This window comes from Etheostoma cragini, chromosome 18 (genome assembly GCF_013103735.1).
Source record: "Etheostoma cragini isolate CJK2018 chromosome 18, CSU_Ecrag_1.0, whole genome shotgun sequence".
Classification (NCBI taxonomy): domain Eukaryota; kingdom Metazoa; phylum Chordata; class Actinopteri; order Perciformes; family Percidae; genus Etheostoma; species Etheostoma cragini.
Window position 1 is genome coordinate 19,309,749 of NC_048424.1, and position 17,923 is coordinate 19,327,671.

At 42.5% G+C, this 17,923-nt stretch overlaps 1 protein-coding gene across 3 annotated transcripts in view; it reads left to right on the forward strand.

Annotated features, from left to right (window-relative positions):
- Positions 1-9,435: 9,435 nt before the first annotated feature.
- ches1 (checkpoint suppressor 1) overlaps positions 9,436-17,923 on the forward strand; it is a 68,573-nt gene continuing 60,085 nt past the window's right edge. Inside the window, exons 1-2 of one of the 3 annotated variants that reach the window (XM_034899844.1) lie at positions 9,436-9,451; positions 17,177-17,498. The gene's annotated coding sequence lies outside the window, so the exon portion shown is untranslated. Of the gene's footprint in view, positions 9,452-17,111; positions 17,499-17,524; positions 17,543-17,923 lie in introns of those variants that run through there. The other 2 variants (XM_034899843.1, XM_034899845.1) reach the window with 2 other exon arrangements.

Consider the following 17,923-nt stretch of genomic DNA (forward strand, 5'->3'; position numbering starts at 1 on the left):
GGAGATGAAAGTGGATCTCAAGGCCGGAAAGAGAAAGAGAGGAAGAGTGAGTGATAGAGGAAATAACAAGAGAATAAAATAGAGGATTAAAGCTTTTCATGAGCAATACAAATGAACAATTATTTTCTGCAGTTATTGTGTAAAAGAAAAGCAAATACCAGTACATAAAAAAAAAATTGGCATGTGTGACATCAGAAGCCCCCCCCCCACACACACACAACACAATATATAAGACTAGTGCAAAAACAACCCCCACCTCAGCCCCACTCCACTTTACCCGCCTCCAAAGCGGCAGATGGAAGGCTTCATTACTGCTGCAGCTCTAGGAATGACAGACACACTAACACACGCACACACAGATGCTGCTAAAAATAAAAAAAATAGAAGACCTCTGATCGTGCCCTGCACAGTGCTGCCACCATTAAACATACCTGTACAGTAGATGGTGATATAAAAGCTGTGACTCATAAGCACAGCACATACACAATTCTCTTCTGAACACACATTCGCACAGACACACACAAACACACACACACGCACACACAAACAAACACACGTAACTCTTGCAAGACAGCCATCACACCATGTCTGCAATACCATGAGCTCGTTGGTTTTGTTTATAGTTTGTCTCCCGGCACTGGGAGGCCTTTTACACACACACACACACACACACACACACACACACAGACACAGACACACACACTTGCAGGCGCTCCAAATTGTTCGATTAAGTGGGTCATCCTCTTCTACAGTCTCTTGAAAGAGAAAAGAGCTTTTTTGTGCGTTTCTAGCCGAGAGGCAATCGCACCCTTCCATGGTTTTGGCTGCACCTTTTAAGAGTATTTATGGAAATGACAGTACAGCACTCTGAAGGGCCGCGCACTGCTTGCTTAATGTGTGTATGTGCTGTATGTGTATCCATGTGTGTGTATGCACAGAGAGGATTTAAAAGCTCAGTTGTGTGAATATCGGCCGGCGTCTGCGGTCATGCTCAACTAATGATGTGTACGTCCGAGTGTATGCTCTGGGGTTATTTTTATTTATTTTTTGGGTGATGAGCTGGGTCTGGATCACTTGAATAAGAGTGAGCCGCGAGACCACTGCACTGGGCCGGAGTGGGACTTATTTTCAGCCCTGGAGTTTCATGCCTCAGACCGGCCCACTTCACTTCACAACTAACTATATTAAAATAATGTAATTAAAAACTTAGTCTGCAATAGTGCACTCTTCTATTTTTTTTTGTAAAATACAATTTTCAATTCAGTGCAAACACAGTAAGTGTTACTTCACAATGAGTTATTAGAAACGTAATTTTTACAACACAATGTAATTTATAACAATATGTTAATATAACAATGTAATGTACTGTATATAAGATATCCAAACCTTGAACTGAAATAAATAAAAATAAAAAGTAGTAAAGAATTACATCAAATGTATTGCTGATGTAATATTTTAATATATTATTAATGACACCATCATCCCTTTTTACCTATATAGTATTTCATAGAAGTTTCATCCTATTCCCTTTCAGGTCCCAATTGGGTCACATGCTTATTTCACAAATAAGAGGAAGGTTTTCTTTTTGATTCATTTTACCGGGCTTTTTTAAATGTAAAATAAAGCCGCACTAGAACGCCGCTTACTACCCTCTATGGCTGCAACACAACAGGCGCCTGGCTGCTTAACGTAAACCAAAACTTGTGCATTTTAAATTGGGAAGCAACCAAAACACGCCAAAGGATTCCAATAAAGAAATGATTCTACTGGAATTGTAATTTTTGAACGAGTCCAAGTAGGAATCGGTTCTCGATGCCCAATCCTAATCACCAGTAACATTTGGGCATAAAAAGTGATTATATCGTTACTCATTGGATCATGTTTGCTTTTTCACACACTGGGGTGCAACATCTTAGATGTGCCTTCTGCACTGACAGCAGCTATCCCTCACACTACTAGCTCTGCTTCTGACACCAAATCAAATGTTACAAATTGTCATAATTTTCAGCACAAATCTCCACTTTTTACAAAGCGTTCTACTCAAGTCAAGTCTGTTTCATTAATGTAGTGGGAATCATCCGGCATCATAGATTATCTCATGTAGAGCAGGTCTACACCTTACTCTTCATTAATATTAATCTAGTTCTTTGTTGCTTAGTTTAGCACATGTGGGCACGTCACTTTCCTGAGCTTCTCTCCTTTTCAGCGCCGCCTTTGTGCTTTCCATTCTCCATTTTTGTAGCATCTTTTTGGTCACATGTTGTGGTCACATTCTAACAAGCACCGCTGACTAAAGGTGAGGGTTTGTTTGTTTTTTGAGCAAGGGGTCCGCCGTCGGAGGAGTCAAAACACGACACGTCATAATAACCAGACTGCACTCTGCGAGTGGGCTGCATAATAGAGGAAACAGGGGGCTGCAAGAAAAAATAAATACAAAAGAGTGGGCTGCGAGTGCAGGCAGCCTAGGGACTGTATCAGTGATATATTTCTATATGTTTTCAACCAAGTACCATGACTGGACACTGCCGGCCAAGCGCGAGAGACACAGAGAGGGAAGGAGATTGAGAGAGAGCTGAAGTGTCCATGTCTTTTTCTATCCATCTGTCTGTCTGTCTGTCTGTCTGTCTGTCTCTTTGGACAGCTCTGCGGCGGCCTTGTCACATCAGACTCCGTATCATTGAGTATTTGGACTGATTCACCTCCAAGAGCCACAGCTGCACAGGAAACGACGCTGTGTGAAGTAAATAGGCTTCAGCCTAAATGAGGGTCGATGATGAATGTTGTATTCCTTGTGTTTGCTGAGTGGCGGAGGCACCTGAGATAGTCCGGCTACACAGCATACAGCCAACAGATGACCACAGCGACAGAATACACTGTTTATGTGCATGTAGGTATGAAGGATAGATGCTGGACAAAATGCCAATTCATCAAATTATAGTGAAAATGTTGCTCAAAATGAGTATAAATAAATGAGTCATACTGTTACATTATTACATGTATCCACAACTATAATTTCATGAGATCTGGAATAAAAGATAATGTATGAATGTTGTGTAATACACACATTAATCCATATTATTACTGCCTCCTCAGTTTAAATAGCATATGCAATTAATAATTGCAGGGTAATATGGGGAGTTACAATGGAAGTACTAGGCGTTGTCATGGAGATGACACAGTCTACAAATGCAAACTAGCCAGACCCTTCTCCACAGCGCTGTGGAGGAAGGCCTGGCAATATGAGACTAGCGATCTTGTGACCAAAAGGTCGTCAGTTCAATCCCCCGGACCGCCAGGATAAATCTGGTTCTTGCCCCTCACTCGTTACCCCCACTGAGGAGCCTTTGAGCAAGGCCCTTAACCCAGTCCGCTCCAGTGGAGCTGCTCAGTGGGCAGCAGATCAGACTGTGGTAGTACTGGACAGCTTCCAGGTGTGAATGTGTAACTGTGGGAATGTGATCAGGGAGTTCCTGAAAGAGACATATTGCTCTCAGTGAAACTCAGTCTTGAATAAATAAAATGTGAATAAATAGGATTAGTTGGGCGGGGGGATGGAAAATCCTATGTATCATGTATCATTTTTTTTTTACCAACGATTCCCCGAAATATTTTCTGTACTACGGTACCGCCGACCGGCAACTACATCACATCTGTTTCCGGTTAAGTTGCAGAAAATGCAGAAAATCCATGCGATGTACTTCTTTACAAATGAAAAGACGTCAGACTGACTGACTGACATTTGATGTGCATCTTTTAGAAAACAATTATTTTTTTAGAAATGTCTCATGATACATTGTCTCTAGAGGCAATGGGGTGCTAAAATCTACCGGGAAATTCTGACGGCACCGGCCCAACCCCCCATTTATCAAAAACACAAACAAAATCTACTTTTTTTAAGCCCAAATTATGCTATGTTTATTTGTGTGGAATTCCTCCATCTGTTCTAAGGCCAGCCAACTCTACGCGTTTGGGAAGGACGGAAATGTAAAATATGAAACCATATGATGTAGACAAATGCACATTATTGACAATAAAGTGTAGGTTTAGGGCTGTTTTGGGTTTTCTATTAATAAACAGATGATGAAGTATAATATCATACTTAACGTTGTCTAATCAGCATCATTGCTGGGCTGAGTCTGACTGAATTCTGAGACTGTGTGGAAAAAACGGAACAGGCGCACACACAAATTAAACTTGTCACAGTATAATGGTAATTGCGTTTTCCCCTGATAGTATAGGCTGCGTGGAAGGGGGTCTAGAATGCACCCCACCTCCCAACACAATATACCCACTAATTAGTCATTACCATACCAACATGCTACAGAATAATAAAGTTATATCTGCGTTCAGATCAGTTTTAGCATTGCAGATAGCTAAATGTCAAATGGAGGACATTACACATAGCAATATACTGCCACTCATTCAGATAAAACTGGTCATAAATGTTTTGTTTATGAACCTAACACTTGCAACTCATTTGAGATGCTGTTACTTGCAATGAGGAGATAATCACCGCCAAATAGGCTATCTAACCCGTTTTTCAGTCAGTTCCCCTGCAGCACTCGTTGAAGCCTGATTTTGGGATAAATCCGTCATTTTTGAGCACTTTTTGCATCCTCCAGCATCCCCTTCTCCTTTATTCTGGTCTTTTTGGCCCCTCCGTTCTCCTTTCTCTTCTTCCCATCCATGGGGAAGATTAAAACAGCAAGAAACCACGCAAATCCTAACTGTCAAACAATGGCGCTACTTTCCTCGAACTTTGTTGCTTTCTCTCAGTCTGACATATGTCTTTGGGTCATGCCATTAGATGCAGGGGTGCTCATTTATCTTTCTACATTTCTGTAAATAGACTCAACCTGCAATGGGTTCATTGGATAAACACGTTCCCCAATCCCATGAGGCTTTTCTCCATTCGGCGTTAATTTAAGAAAACAAACAAATGAACTTGTTTTATTTTGATTTGTGACCATGAAATTTCTGCCTCACCTGAATAAGAATAACTAAATTGGGATAAGCTAGATTGATGGGAGAGGCTACATAAAGATTAGTAAATTGACGGAAGAGATGAATGTGCAGGGAAATCATGACTGAGACATAGAGAGTGAGCAAAGGGTATAGATATTGTAATTTTTATTTTTACTAATAGTGCGAATCCCGGAGATTTTTGCAGAGTATGCAATAAAACAATATAAGGACACGTGGGCGGCTGCTGATGTCTCATTGCCGCAATACAAATTGAATCGGCAGCCATGTATCGGGACAAAGGGATATTGTCCCAGTCCCTATATTAGTATAACTTTTTATCATTATATCCTCCAACCTCCAACAAAAATGGAGTCATCATATAGGGTTAACTCCTACATGTAGCTACACCTTATTTGGTCATTTTTCTTTTTTGAAGGAAATACAAACTCACAAACCTGTTAACAGCTAGCCCAAACATCATTCCCATTAAATGTTATCATCGTTATATCATCACCTTTTTTCATCTTGAAAAGAACTATACTATCCATCATGTGGCACAGTGACAGGACCGATACATTTCATCTTCACCAGTTTGTCAAGAAAAAAAAGGACAAGAATACAAGTGGTAAAGTGACAAAGATGTATCGGCCCTCCCAAGAAGACTGATGCATATTTTAGGTGTTTATGTCCTTGTAATAATTTGCCATGAGAGTCTTGTTGTCACACTGTTTCATAATCTGTCTTATAGGAGAAATAGCTTCTGTTAGATAATGAAATACCACATTATTCTACATCAGTAAATAGATGTTATGTAAAAAATGTGTGTAAAAAATCAAATATTTCCAATGTGGGTACCCATTAGTGTCAGAATTAAAACAATACTGTACCAGACAGTAATGCCTGCTTCTCAAATGTACAGTAAGGGCCACTAAAAGTGCTCAAATTCAGCATAGTCGCTTTAAAATAAGTATTAAAGGGACAGTAAACCCCCAAAATCAAAAATACATTTTTCGTTTCTTAGTGCTTTTTATCAGTGTAGATTTATTTGGGTGTGAGTTGCCCAGTGTTGGAGATGTCTGCCGTAGAGATGTCAGCCTTCTTTCCAATGTAATGGTTAGTTGGAGAACCAAAAGAAATACATTTGAAAAACTCACCAGCAACGTCTCTTCCCAGAAATCATGACCCCGTTACTGAAGATTGGCCACAGACTGTGAGTAGTAGAACTATTTTCTTTCTACCAAACTACAACCGCCAACTGTATCAGCACGCAGAAAGAAGCAAGACGTTGGTAGAAAATGTAAAATGTAATTCTTTGTGGTGCTTGGTACTGCCTTGTAGTTCCATTATATTGGAGAGAAAGCAGACATTGTTACGGCCAACACTGAGCAACTCCCACCAAAACAATCTAGATTCCTTCAAATAAAATAGAAGATATAAATTATCTCACTACATTCTTACTGTAAAAAAAGGAAAGAACATACAAGTCTGTATGTTTTGGATAGCAACTGTAAAGCCCATGTGGGTGACTTCATTGTCTAGAAGGAAAGGTGGTGACAATGTTGGTGGTTTCATCCTATCATCTGAGAAATAATACACAATGGTCCGGTTTAAGACATTGTATTTGTGGAGTTTTTACCCCACAACCTCTTTGCAGAATAAGACGTTAACGTATATCAAGGCATATAGAGACATCTTAGGAAAGTGTGTGTGTGTGTGTGTACCTTTGCTGCGTAGGTCTGCACTCTAGCAGCAAGGTTGACATGAAGCTGAGAGGGAGTGTGAAGGGCACAGCACCTCAGGAGGAATGACACAACACATGCACACACACACACACACACACACACACATATATACAGTACACACGAATACACCTCCTCTCCTTTCTTTTCTTCTCTCTTTTCGATGACTCATCCCACCCAGGGACAGCGAGTGAGGGAGAGGGAGAGTGAGGGAGGAGAAAGACAGACTGATTGGGTAGTGGGAGGGACGACACAACAGTGGAGAGGAAAAAGCTACTTTATAGATTCACAGAGGAGACGTATGGCATAAAGCATACCCTTATTGACCTTTTTTTTTCAGTGCCGTGCTAATCGGATTGCGTTAAAGTTATTCTCAGCCGTTTTTATTCCCAGCAAACACGCAATAGGATTCTCCCCAGTCCCACGTGGAGTCTCGCAGACGATTCCTTTACCATTTTCTTTTTTGTTTGGAGCAAGCTTTGCCTTATTTTTGCACCACGGCAGATCAGCTACAAACAACAGAAACCCTCCTAACAGGCTCAGCAACACACTGAGCTTTGCTCTAGTCTGCCCCGCCGCTCTGCTGTGCTCATTTGATGGTATCTGTTAGAGGGATCCCAAACTGCCATACGTTTCCAAATCTGTATCACTGCGCACCACAGACTGTAGACCCAATTCTTACCTCCCTCCAAATCCCATAGTCTCTAATGTCTTTATCTTATGGTGTAAGGGTATTTGAGGAGGCAGATAGACTCCTGAGGAGCCAGGGATGTTGTCACAAGTGGTGATTATACTGCACTGGAGGAGGTACACCACTGAGGTGGCTGTATTGCTGAGGATATGTCTGTAGTGCTGACTGCTGCACAGCCCAGAGATAGTTGAGTGGTCAGGTCCCATGTGCCTGTAGAGCAACATACAGCATATGCCCCTACTGCACCATTATTCCATCCTTACTGCACTTGAAGAGCATTAGGGTTGCTCAGTGGTTACATATATCACCTGATTATAGAACCGTCCCATATTTGACTAGAGTTAGAGTGAACTTGACCTTGTATTTGAAGTTGGATATCATCTGATACAATGATATTGTATTACGGTGAGGTGTAAAATTAGCTTAAAATAATATCCAAAATGGATTCAATTTAAACCCCAAACTGCTCGTTTAGTGTAAGAGCATTGACTAAATGGCTTCATGTTACAAAGATCAATTTCCTCATCAGTGTTTACCGGGGCATCTCACTCCATTCCGTGCAATTTTATGTGGAAAATGATCATTTTCCAACTTTACGCTCTTTTCCCTGCTTTTGGTAATTTTTACTGCTCTCACTTTGCCCCGATGAAATGCCAGCCTGAGATGGCCTCAGATAATGCAATACTCAGGCAGAGAATGTGTGTGTGTGTGTGTGTGTGTGTGTGTGTGTGTGTGTGTGTGTGTGTGTGTGTGTGTGTGTGTGTGTGTGTGTGTGTGTGTGTGTGTGTGTGTGTGTGCGTGTGCGTGCACCTGCCTGGCTGCCTCTGAGGGGAACATTTCAGCCCGAAATCCAAACTGATCCCCCAAAAAGTCCAACAGCAAGCCCAGACAAGCCCTCACAGCATGTTGCCAGCAATCCCTCCAGAGGTCTCGCTGGGATTGTTGGACCCCAATACAAATCATTCAAGCATCCCCTGTGAAAATTGAAAAGCCCATTCGAGATGTTGATATGTTATGTACAGGAAATAAGTGTTTATTGGTAAAAGTGCCAATGGAGCTACATGGTCAAATCTGCAGTGCCAGTTTTTTGGTTAACTAATGTAACTTGTTTCTCCCCTGGTATTTTCTTCTCAGTATAGTACATTGCCATTACTTCACTATATCTTTACACAGCAAATAGACTACTAACGGCACAATAAGTTAACATTTTCTTCATGAAATCTTTTTGAACCACCTGTGTATATATAATATAAGCAACCATAGCTTAGCTTCTCTCAAAGGTCAACACTGTCGAGACAGTTTGCTATTAGTCAAGAATAAAATTGGGTGTTTTTATTTATCACCCATACAGGTAAATCCACTAAAATTAACTTATTTGGCCACAAGTTCTTGCTGTTTGAATGTTCCAATCAGCTCAATGCTGGTGTAACTAGATCTTTTATTGCAAAACAAATACGAAATTTGCAGGTTTTGCACTGCGTCCGAATTACAAAACATGTAATCCATGCTCATATTGGTCAGGTGGGGAGAGAAAAAAAGTTCCTCTGTGATTGTAGTATTATAAATTCCTGGCAGGACTAGACAGCCAGCGGCTTGGAGTCAGCATACAAAGAGCTCCAACCTAGCCAGCTGCTGAGAGCTGCCATCCCCAGAAACAGAGACCTTGGCAGGGGACGGTGTTGAGACACACTAGGTCCCCTCCTCCAGCCTGGAGCCCTGTGAGTTCTACTCAGTGGAGGAGAGAAGAGAGCCCGGCACAACAGGAGGCTTTGCTTGTCAGACCTAGAGCGCTTTAAGTGTGTACTTGTCGGTGTGTGTACATTTCTGTGTCGGTTTGTCTGCACCAGTGCGTGCGCTTATGTGTGCAAGCGCAGCACCAACTCCAGCTGCAGCAAGATTTATAATGTTGCACGCATGTGTGAGTGTGAATGTGGATGCTGTCACCCACTGGGCCTCACACACATTCCAAAATAAACGGCTCCCACCGAGGATTACTATCGATCCGTGTGGAGCACTCAGCTGCATTTGGAAAGAGAGAGCGAGAGAGAGAGAGGGAGTTTACAACTTCCTCTCTCTCTCTCTCTCTCTCTCTCTCTCTCAGCCTGTCTTCTGAGGAATGTTATGCGTCTGCCTGTCTGCGGAAAAAGTGTAAGGGATGATTTGGAAACACAGTCTACTAAAGTGTTACAATGACAAACCACTGCTAGCTGTCTTTCAGACAAATGAGTGTGTGTGTGTGTGTGTGTGTGTGTAAGGAAGAGAGGGAATGGTAAAAGGAGACAGGGAGACGCTAACACCCCCCTCGCACTTATTTTCCCTCTCTGAAGTAAGTGAAGATCTTTTGCTTGTCAGACTTGAGGGAGAGATGAGGTAGAAAAAAAAGAGACAGTGAAAAGCAGAGAAACACACATGGAGAGACAGAACGGAGAGAAGAAATAAAGAGGCTGTTTGATTGGCAGCCAATACGCCTGCCTGTTTCCTGTCACACACATGATTGCTGACCCACCCCTCTGCCCGGCCGAGGCCTCTGGGAGACAGGCTAAAATGGCAGCCCCATTTGAAGAATGAAGGATCATGACTGGATGGACGCCTCCCAGGCCGCTCACTGTCTCTGGGCTGTATGCACGTGTCTGTGTGAGCGAATTTACACTATTCGCATATTCTGTGATTGTGTTTGTTTATGTGTGTGTGTGTGTGTGTGTTTGCATGCAAATGTAAGATTAAGCATTTAACCCCTATTTCACCCCGTTACCTCTTAATCTTACTCTTAATCCCATCAGAATGACCACTGCACGTCACATCTGGACATGTCTGAAGGTAGTCTGGCTCTGGTCAGGTGTCAATGCACTCCATACAATTCGGGCACTTTCCCATAGCCTTTAATATTCAAGACCACATGGGCAACAATGTACACTTAAAAACATCTTTGGTTGTAATTTATTATTATTTTAGTTAGTTTTTATTGGTAATCATTTATTAACGTTTTACTGTTTATTAGTTTAGTTTATACAAGGATCCCCATTAGCAGATGCTTTGACAACCAACTAGTCTTCCTGGGGTCCAAAACAACATTATATGAAGTATCTCTTATTCAGCTGACCTGGGTGCTGGATCATATTACCAGCTGAAATTGACCCAGCCCTTCTATACCCAGAAGAATCGGCAACATCCGACTGCAGCTCGGGCATAAACCAGCTCACCTTTAGTTCTCTGGCACTAGAACACAGCAGCAATCAGCCTGACTCAGACGGTTGCCTGGGTTACTTGTTACAATCAAGTTCAGAAATCTCTGTGATCAATAATGGCATTATTTATTACTGTGTGTCATTATATCTACAAAAGTGTTAATATACTGTGATAAACCTATGGCAACCTATTATCAGTCCGGGGAGCTGTGTAAGGCCCATTCACACTAACAGCACATACACAAAACACCTTAAAGGTCCCATGATATGGTGCTCTTTGGATGCATTTATAAAGGCCTTAATGGTCCCTTAATACTGTATCTGAAGTCTCTTTTATATAGATGTTAGTGGTCCCCTAACACTGCATCTGAAGTTTATTTTATATAGACTTTAGTGGTCCTCTTATACTGTATTGGAAGTCTCTTTTATATAGACCTTAGCGGTCACCTAACACTGTATCTGAAGTCTCTTTTGTATAGACCTTAGTGGTCCCCTAATGCTGTATTTGAAGTTTCTTTTGTACAGACCTTAGTGGTCCCCTAATACTGTATCTGAAGTCTATTTCCCAAAATTCAACCTTGGTGCAGAATTACAGCCACAAGAGTCAGTCTCACAATGAGCTTTCCTTAGTATGTGCCATTTCTGATTCTATAGCTTTTGAAGAGGATAGGGCAAAGTGGAGGCTGGGGGTGTGGCCTTGACCAACTGCCCCTTTGCTCGTTTGAAAGCCACGATGTCTCTCTCTCATGGGTGGGCCAGATTCTCTGGGTGACAGAGCAGAGAAAGGGGAGGTAATATTTTCTTTTTATAAATGTTCTGTAGATAGGCTAAGCCCTATATTGCTACTTGTTGACTATAAAAATCTAAATTACCTGGATGACCTCTGCCGGCTTCTTCCGGTTTAGCGCTTTACTAAGTTGAATAGTAGTCCCTCAAACCCACTTGCTAATGATTCTAAAACTCTTTTCAACTCTTTTGGCCTTAATCAATGTGTGGAAGGGCCGACACATCCTCTTGGCCACCCCCTGGATCTCATTGAGTCCTATGGGCTTTCAGTTTCACTCAGTGAAAGAACAGAAACTGGTATCTCACTTCATCATCAGGTTTGAGATCAGTGTTCCTCCATCTACTAGGAAGCCTGTATCCTCAGCTTCTAGGCGCCGCTGCATCACCTCCTCGTCAGCTGGAGAGTTTGCTTAGGCGTTTATGGGTTCTCAGTTCTATGTCATGAATGGTCTGGTCTCTCCCTCTTCCCCAGAAAACATTTATTCTGTGGTCAACTCCACAATTATGAAAAGACTCTAGATTCTATTGCCCCTCATTGGATTAAAACTATTAAACCCAAGGCGGACCCCTTGCTAAATGGCACCACAAGGGCCCTAAGGGAACACTGCAGACAATCCGAACGAAGTATCACTGGGTTTATTAAGGAACAGTTTAGCTGAATACCAGAAGGCTGTGAAGGTGGCGAAGATGCAGCAGTTCTCTTCTGTCATAGCCGGCAGTTGTCATGCACCTAGCGTGTTATTTAATACTATTAACTCTGTTGTGAATCCATGCACCTCTACTCCGACAGATGTTTCAATCAGTAGATGGTACAATTTTCTCTGTTATTTTATCGACAAAGTAGCATCAGCCAGGCAAAACGCTAGTGCTAATTTAATTATGTTTGTACATACTACTCCTGTGCAGTCTGGTATGTTCGAGGAATTTAAGCCAGTTTCTCTGACGTTGCTTACTAAGGTAGTGCAACACATGAAACCTACCAACTGTCCCTTAGACATTGTTCCCACCAGGAAGGTGAAGGAGGTTTTTATTAGCACCTTTGGGTCGAGTTTACTTACTTTTTTTAAATTCTTGTCTTAGTTCAGGTTCTGTCCCGGCTGCCTTTAAACATGCTTTAGTCAGGCCCCTCCTTAAGAAGCCTCATCTTAACCCCACAGTGTTGTCCAATTTTAGACCAGTCTGTGGTCAGTCTAACTGTCTCAACTGTCTTTCAAAGGTTTAGGAAAAAAAACAATCTAGTTTTAGATCACGTCACAGCACTGAGTCTGCACTGCTTAGAGTACACAATGATATTACCTTGTCCGTAGATGCTGGGAATCTTACTGTTTTAGTGCTATCAGACCACACAGCTGCTTTTGACACGGCAGACCATGCAGTCATCCTGTCCCGCTTTGAACATTGTGTAGGCATCCGAGGCTCAGCACTTTAATGGTTTTCCTATTTGGCAAATAGAAGCTTAGAAGCTTTTCCTTCATGATTGGTGACCTCTCCTCGTCAGCTGCGCCTCTCTCTTGTGGGGTACCCCAGGGATCCTTTCTTGGCCCCATTCTCTTCTCTTGATATTTGTTGCCTTTAGGGGCTAATATTGGCAAGCAGAACCTGTCATTTCCTTGTTATGCAGATGATTTGCAAATTTATTTGCCTATGAAAGTAAATGACAGTGTCACACTAAACTCCCTGCTTAGTTGTATCACTGATATTAAGTTGTGGCTGTCACAAAATGTTCTTAATTTGAACAAAGTTAAAACTGAGTGTATTATTTTCATTAACTCAGGCACTGAAAATGGTCCAGCTTTGAGTCTGGGAGCTCTGGCATAATACACTAGGTCAGCTGTAAAAAATCTGGGGGTTACTTTTGATTGCAGCATGAAATTTGAGAAACAGATCAGCCATGTTGTTAGAACCAGCTTTTTCCAGCTTTGTATCGTGGCTAAAGTTAAGCCTTTCCTGAGCAGGCCCGACCTAGAAAAGGCTATTCCTGCCTTTATTAGTTCAAGGCTGGACTACTGTAATGCTCTCTATGTTGGTCTGAACAGACGTCCATCTCACGCCTCCAACTTGTGCAAAATGTTACTGCTCGCTTTTTAACAAAAACATCAAGACCTGCACACATTCCTCTTGTTCTCTACACCCTACATAGGCTCTCTGCGCATTTTAGAATAGATTTTAAGATCTTATTGTTTGTTTTTAAGGCCTTAAATGATCTTGCCCCGGAGTATTTGCCTAAAATTTTAACTTTGCATGAGCACAACCGGTCATTGCGATCTTCAAACAAACTGGTTTTAGAAGTGCCAATGTCCAGATATACACAGTGAGGTGATCAGGCTTCTGCAGTTGATCCCCCGAGACTCTGAAACAAGTTACCCCCTTACATGTGGACGATAAAAGATGTTGCTCTTTTTTAGGTCTAATTTAAAAACCTGTTTAGGCTGGCTTATAATACCTAGCAGTGGTTTGACAATTTCACTTTCCTGTTTCTTTTTAACCTTTTCTGATTTTACTGTGTGTTTTGTACAGGGTTTCTGATGTAAAGCACTTTGGATACCTGCTGGTTGCTCTAAAGTGCTATATAAATACATTTTGATTGATTGATCCCTTTTGCCATATACTGTAGTTCTATGGGAAAAGGTATTTTTGGGCCAGAGGGCATCACATGAACGGGCTGGAGTTGCAAATCCACCATTTGGCCACTATTTCCAATTTGCTTCAAAGTACGGCGCACTTGTTGGGGGCCTGGCTTAACGGTGCTACCTGAGGTGTATCTTAATTCGGATACTTTCCGTAAGTACACTTAACATGAAGTACACAAGGATAGTGCGACAAGGTAGTGTTATATCAAATTGTGTTCTTCTTGTTTTTAAAGGTAAATTGCAGCCGGGTGGAGCATCACCCCCAACACCACCTATTGTCGCCGACAAAATACAAACCTGCTTGGTTTTTTTTCTGAACACAGAAAATAAGTATACTTATTTAATTTATAATGTTTATTTATAATGTTTAATTAATCTATACATGTGTTGTTTTCAATATGTATACATATGTAATACATGTATAAATTACTTTTGTGTAGGTCGGTGTTCCCCATTTCAATTGCAACTGCTTCAGCTTCTTTGCCCTCCATTTTCACAAGTGTGAAAATATGTTGGGGGTCCTGTAGCTTCTGCTAAAGAAGATGGCGACTGTTGAGGGCCAGTAGTGTCCAGCGTTCCACACTCAACGTTTTGGTCATTTTGAGCATCCAAGTACTCGTACTATGTACTCAAAATAGCAAGTGTAAGTGCAGAATTGTGAAATATGAGACATAGCACTGGACTTAGCCTTGCTCTTTTCTTGCTCTTCTCACTCTGTCTTTCTCCTCTCCTCTCCTCTCCTCTCCTCTCCTCTCCTCTCCTCTCCTCTCCTCTCCTCTCCTCTCCTCTCCTCTCCTCTCCTCTCCTAAGTTTTGGGGCTCAGAGATAAGATCTCCCTCAATGGCGAACTTTGTGAGACATCTTGAAGATTCCCTCTGTCACTTCAGCGCAGCCCTCGGGGCTGTCAGTTCAAACACACTCGTACACACACGGCCTCCCACTAATAATAGGGGAAGGGAGAGGCAGTCTGGATTCGAGCACTTGTAAACACACTTCGTTCTCCCAACAATTCTCTTTGATCTTTATAAAACAAAACAGTTTCCTTGGTGTGTTTTGTGCTTCCATCTCTCAACTTGAACATGCTGCAATGCACTTTTCCCACTTCGATTTCCACACCCGTACGTAAAATGAGAGCACATTTGGATTTCCTGACTGTGGGCTTTCCACGTCTGTCAGATCCATTAATTCAGAAGTGTGCAGAGCAAATTCTGGTTAACTTTTTCTTGGGGCAACATGTTTACATCTCACAGTCGATTTGCATATCTAATCAAATTTGGTTTATTTTTAGCGGCATGCTGGGTTAGTAGACATGCATTACTGTTTTTGAAGGGTTTTAATGACTCTTCAGAGCTCCTTTTTATCTCCAACTGTGTACAACTTCCCTCCGCAAACCCTTGCACTGCTACTCTAGGTGTTTAAGGAAGAATGTGTTCAGGCTTTCTGTTAAGGGTTCCCACTTCCTGTGGTCGCAGAACGAAAAAAAACAAAAAAAATCATGTCCTTCAGTTTCTGGATCCCATGGTCCATAATGGTCTGATCTCTGTCTCCCATAGGCGGGCCGTTGCTATGGCAACCTGATGACGCTCTGAGGAAGGAGGGAGGGAGAAAAGAGGGAGGTGTAGGGAGATGAGGAAGAAGGTAGCTGCACCAAAGATTGGGTATGTTTGAGAGGATGACTCACTCGGTTAACAACAAAAACACAAAAATAGCTCTATGCCGTCTCTCACAGTTGCAGTATTTGCTTGTGCTTCACACAGAAATGCAAGTTTGAAACTAGTTTTGTAGTGGATGAGGGGGAACCCCATTGTTTTTGTATGTGGGTGTGGGTGTGGGTGTGTGTGGTAACCTGGGATGGATTTTCACACACAACAGAAAGGAAGTAACGCTGATTGACTAGACCCTGTCTTCTGCACAGATGCAAAAATAATGGTGTACGATCTGAACACATTAAGGAGAGGTTAGAGAGAACCTAGTATGGGAGAGAAACCTGCTCTGGTTTATTGGCATTTCTTCAAACCAATCACAATCGTCTTGGGCGGTGCTAAGGTCCGGGAAAATAGCCTCGGAAGAAACTTGTTTTGGTGGAACATGTGTACGTTTGGACAGATCTGTCCAATGTAGCTAACTGTCTGGATTAACCCTGCAGAGATCTGAGAAAAAGTTAACCATAGTCCTCAGAAACCCACCAGAGTTTACAATGCCAACACAAAGGAAGCCCAAGGCAACGGATATCCGGACTAAATTTGACTGAAATCCAGCAGATTTTCCATCGGCAACGGAGCCATCCCGGAAGTTGAGCGCCAAGGATATAGACTAGATCAGTTGTGATCATGTGCAGAGGACATGTCCCCTCGCCGTCCTCCATTTATAATGGCTCCTACACCGTTGCATGGCTCTCTGCCTCTGCTCCTGCCCTGCTGTTGCCATAGCGACCACTGGGTACAGACTCAAAACAACTTACTGACAAAAACCTACATTTTACCTTTGGACATTAACTGCTCTAAATGAGCTGCGGCTGGGTTGAACAGCAGCTATCGATGGCACTGCACACACGTCTCTCTGTTTCTCCGTTATTGACAACATGGCCCAGAGCAACAACATTTGTATCGTCTACAAATATGTGCCTTTTGCACTTATGTTTGTGGAAGACTACTTGAGAAGTTATGTATATGTCCCATGTATAATTTTCCTGCTCTGAAAACAAACAGACAAACAAAATGACACATGAGTAAAGCATTTTTACATGATTTCATTTTCCTTGCTTAATTGTATGATAGTGGCAGGAGTGTGTTGGGTTGTTTTGGTGCTTAGGTTACTACAAAATAATTTTTTGATGAAGACAGGTCTTCTCCAAATCTTTTTGGGAGGGACGGGGGAGGGGGGTGGTTTAAAAAAAACTAAACAAATTATTTTAATAATAAATAAAATCATAGCTGCACTAATGGCCCCCAGAAGAATTGTGTGTCGCCGCGTCAAAATCATAGACGATCTTTGGGGATGTCTTTCGTACACAATAGCATTCTTTCAGTAAACCCAGCTGGCGCTAGGACCCAGGGCGGGCGCCGGGGGGAAGTCCTCTGCTGCTGGCGGGGCTAAGGCAGAGCACAGAAACCAACGTACACGTCCACGCACACAAGCACACACAAACACACACACTCACCGAGCTCTTCTCCGACAGAGGAGAGAGAGCGCTGGGGGATAAACAGTGGGAGAGACTATAGGAACGCAGCGGCTCGTGTGTGTGTGTGTATGCGTGTTTGCGCGCGCTTGTGAAGGTACGCTAGCTTGGTGGTAGAAACGACTGGCGGGGCGGATATGGAGGGGCTCGGGAAAAACGCTGGGAACTGACCGAGCACCGACAAGAAAAGGGGGAGAGAGAGAGAGAAGAGAGAGAGGAAGGACGGACGGACAGAACGGAAGGAAGGGAGGAAGGAAAGGAGGAGAGAGAGAAGTCTGACAGAGGAGAGGAAGGGGCTCGTCTGGAACACAGAAGGATCCTAAGGTGACTTTATGGAGCTTTCATGGCTCTACACAGGTCTGGCAGAGGTGTGTGTGCGCGCGCGCGAGAGAGAGGTGTTGACATGTGCTGCATGGCTCCGCACTTAAAGGGAAGAGTGGAGGTGTGTGTGTATGTGTGTTTGTGTGTAACCTATATACATTTGTGTGTGAGAGAGTTTTTAGTGTTGTTTTTCCACAAACTAAAAGGGGGGGCAAAGTGTGTAAGCAAGCTGAACTGACCACTGTAAACTGGAGTGAAGGGATCAAAAGGAGTGGATTCTTTTATAGGGAACAGCGTGATCCCATTCCAACACACACATATTTGTCAGGTAAGCTACTTGAAGTTGAGTTAGAGGAAAGGAGGGGGAAATACTCTCTTTTAGGAGTCCATTTTTACCCCCTTTACTTCACTCTGTGTATGTGTATGTG